This window comes from Phacochoerus africanus, chromosome 1, assembly GCF_016906955.1.
Source record: "Phacochoerus africanus isolate WHEZ1 chromosome 1, ROS_Pafr_v1, whole genome shotgun sequence".
In the NCBI taxonomy this organism is placed as follows: domain Eukaryota; kingdom Metazoa; phylum Chordata; class Mammalia; order Artiodactyla; family Suidae; genus Phacochoerus; species Phacochoerus africanus.
The window spans coordinates 222553224-222557703 of record NC_062544.1 but is presented as its reverse complement, the minus strand read 5'-3'; positions in this window follow the sequence as shown (position 1 = coordinate 222557703).

Sequence of the window (4480 nt, the reverse complement as noted above, 5' to 3'; positions counted from 1 at the left end):
GAACTGTCCATACACAGGAATAAATTCAGTGAATAGAAAATATTCCTGAGAGGATCCAGATGTTAAACTTACTAGACATAGCATTAAATCAGCTAGCAAAAGTTCATTCAAAAAACTAGAAGAAGCATGTCTAAATAATTAAAGAAAGATATGACAAGGATTCTCATCAATGATAAAAGAGACGAACAAAGATAGAAATTTTATTAGAAAGAAATTATACTCTGAAAATAGTACAAGATGACTCAAACACTGATGATGACACAACATGGACAATCTATGAATACAGTTAGAATACTGCTAGTAGATAGTTTCTGTCTGTGGTTATAGACATGCTCTAAAATTTATGTTAGTGAGAGTTGTACCACTCTGTGAAGATATTAAAACTTAGAATTGTAAACTTTAATTGGATGAATTTTACAATATGATAAATACCTCAATAAAAGTATTAAAATCTGCTGTTTTTTTAAATGATTCCCTAAAAATACAAATCAATTGAGAAAGAAATGATATCTGAACAACACTGAGTCTTCTGAGGAATAAACACTGTGTATACCTCCATTTACTTAGTCTTCTTTAACTTAGATTAAAAATTTTTTATAGTTTCAATGTAGTTTTAAAAATTCACCCTTAACTATTTTATGTTTTTGAAGCTTGTGTATTTTTTTTTTAATTTCAATTTCAACTATTTATTGCATAGAGAAACACAATTGATTTTTGCATATTCACTTTGAAAAATATTATCTTGTTAAAGTCACTTATTACGAGTACCTTTTTCTAAATATATTATTTAGGATTTTATACATGACGAACATGTCATATGCAAATAAAATATTGTTTTATTCCTTCCTTTCTAATATGGACAACAGTTATTTCCTTTTTTTGACTCACTGTTCTGACTAGAACCTCCACTGCAGTGTCAAATAGAAAAACAGAATTTTTTTCTTCTTTTCTCCCCATTTTATAAGGAAAGCACAAAAATACATAGTGTTTCACATTAAGTACATTGATATCTCATTGTTTTCTGTAGTCTTTTCACCAGGGTCATTTTGTGACCAGTTTGATGAGTGTTTTTATAATGAATAAATGTTTTTTTTTTCAAATACTTACTTAGATCACTGAGATAATCATATACTTTTTTAATGTTATAAATTTTTTGACTGATTTTCTAATGTTGATTCAACTTTGCATTCTTTCAATAAATCCCATTTGCTCATAATATAGTATTTATTTTATATATTGTTTTTTTTTGCTAAAACCTTGTCAGGAATTTGTGCTACTTTCCACATGAGGAAAGTTTGTCTATAGTTTTGTTTACCTATACTGCTTTTGACTGGTTTTACTATCAGGGTAATGCTAGTTTCACAAACTAAGTGAGATATTTTCTCTCTGCTATTTTTTAGATGAGCTCGTATACCATTAGTTTTATGTTTTTCTTAAATGCTTAGTAGAATTCACCTTTGAAGAACTTTTCCATTTTGAAAAGGTTTTAATTACAAATTAAATGACTTTAATAAATATAGGGGTATTCTGCTTAAATCTTAACTCCTTTGTGATCTCTAGTAGTTTGTATCTTCTAAAAATTTTGTCCAATCTGAATTGTTGACTTTATTGACATATAGTCATCCTTTAGGTACCATTCAGATATTGGCTACAGGAACCTTCATGGATACAAAAATCCATGGATACTCAAGTCACTTATATAAAGTTATGTAGTATTTGCATATAACCTATTCTTATTGTTCTGTATACCCTAAAGCATATCTAGATTAATTACAATACCTAATACAATGTAATTGCTGTGTGAATAGTTCTAAATACAATGCACAGGCTATGTAAATTGTTTTAACATTCTGCAAATTCAAGTTTTTCTTTTAAGAACTTTCTAGAACTTTAAAAAAATATTTTCATTCCGTAGTTGAATACATGGATACAGAGGGCCTACTGTATATTGTCTGTACTACTCTATAATTATCCTTTCAATATCTAAGTGATCTATAGAAGTGTCATCTCTCTCGTTATTGGAACACCTTTCCTTTTATATTCTTTATCAGTCTTGCTAGAACTTTTTTCCTCTTTGATTTTACTGACTTTCTCAAAGGACAATTTTTTTGTAATATATATAATGATTATTTTTTCATTATAGCTGGTTTACAGTGTTCTGTCAATTTTCTACTGTACAGTATGGTGACTCAGTGACACATACATGTATACATTCTTTTTTTTCTCCCATTATCAGGATATAGTTCTCAGTGCTACACAGCAGGATCTCACTGCTTATCCATTCCAAAGGCAATAGTCTGCATCTATTAACCCCAAGCTCCCAATCCATCCTGCTCCCTCCCTCTCTCCCTTGGCAACCACAAGTCTGTGCTCCAAGTCCATGATTTCCTTTTCTTTGGAAAGGTTCATTTGTGCCCTATATTAAATTCCAGCTGTAAGTAAGTGATGTCATATGGTATTTTTCTCTCTCTTTCTGACTTACTTCATTTAGTATGAGAGTCTCTAGTCCATCCATGTTGCTGCAAATGGCATTATTTTGTTTTTCTTCTGGCTGAGTAGTATCCCATTGTGTATATATATCACATATTCCTAATCCAATTGTCTGTCGATGGACATTTGGGTTGTTTCCATGTCTTGGCTATTGTGAATAGTGGTGCAATAAACATGCGGGTGTGTGTGTGTCTTTTTTAAGGAAAGTTTTGTCCAGATACATGCCCAAGAGTGGGATTGCTGGGTCATATGGTAGTTCTATGTATAGATTTATAAGGTAGCTCCATACTGTTCTCCATAGTGGTTGTACCCACCAACAGTGCCAGAAGGGTTCCCTTTTCTCCACATCCCCTCCAGCATTTGTTATTTGTGGACTTATTAATGATGGCCATTCTGACTGGTATGAGGTGGTATCTCGTGGTAGTTTTGATTTGCATTTCTCTAATAATCAGGGATGTTGAGCATTTTTTCATGTGCTTGTTGGCCATCTGTATATTTTCCTTGGATGAATGTCTATTCAGGTCTTTTGCCCATTTTTCCATTGGGTTGTTGGCTTTTTTGCTGTTGAGTTGTATAAGGTGTTTGTATATTTTAGAGATTTTTTACTCAATTGGTTTTTCCTTTTTTAATTTATTGAGGTAACATTGCTTTATAAAATTATCTAAGTTTCATGTGTACATTATATTTTACTTCTGTACACTCTACAACATGCTTACCTCCAAAAGTTTAGTTTCCACACATCAACATTTTACCCTCCTCCACCCACTTCACCTCTGGTTACCACTACTCTGTTCTCCTTATTTATGTTTGTTTTTGTTTGATTTGGTTTATTTCTTTGGGATATTTTTGCTTTTATTTTATATATAATTAAAATCACACAATATTTGTCTTTCTATCTGACTCATTTCACTTAGCGTAATACTCTCAAGGCCAATCCATGCTGTTAAAAATGTCAAGATGTCATCTTTTCTATGGCTGAGTAGTTTTAACATACCTTATTTATACATTCATTCATTGATTGGCATTTAGTTTTCTTCCTTATCTTGCTATTGTAAATTATGTTGTAATGAACATAGAGGTTCATATATATTTTCAACTTAGTGTTTTGTATTCTTCGCAAAAATATTCAGAAGTAGAACAGCTGGATCACATAGTAGTTCTATTTTTAATTCTTGAGGAACCTTCATATTCTTTTCCATAGTGGCTGCACAAATTTACATTCCCACCAACAGTGTATGAGGGTTGCCTTTTCTCTACATCCTCTCCAACACTTGTTATTTCTTGCCTTTTTGATAACAGTCATTCTAACTGTCATGAGGTTATATCATATGGTTTTGATTTGTATTTCCCTAATAATTAATGATGTTGAACATCTTTTCATGTGCCTACTGGCCTTCTGTATATCTTCTTGTATATGAACAGAAAAAAGTCTGTTCAGCTTTTCATCTTTTGATTGTTTTTTTGTTATTGATGAGTTTGAATGAGTTCTTTATACTTTGGATATAAACTCCTTTTCAGATATATGATTTGCAAATTTCTTCTGTTTAGTAGGTTGTCTTTTCATTTGGTCAATGGTTTCCTTTGCTGTGCAGAAGCTTTTTATTTTGATGTAGTTATGTTTGCTTCTTTTTGCTTTTGTTTCCCTTGCTTCCCAAGATACTCCTAGAAAGACATTGCTAAGACCAAATTAAGAGTATTCTGCCTATGTTTTCTTCTATGAATTTTATGGTTTCAGGTCTTATATTCAAGAGTTTACTATATTTTGAATTGATTTTTGTGTGTAGTGTGATAGTTGTCTAGTTATATTCTTTTGCACATCCAGTATCATTTTTTGATGAGACTATCCCAGTTTTCCCAGTACCATTTGTTGATGAGACTATCCTTTCTCCTTTGTATGCTCTTTGCACTTTTGTCATAAATTAATAGTCCATATATGTGTGGGTTTATTTCTGGGCTTTCAATTCTGTTCCATTGATCCATGTATTTGTTC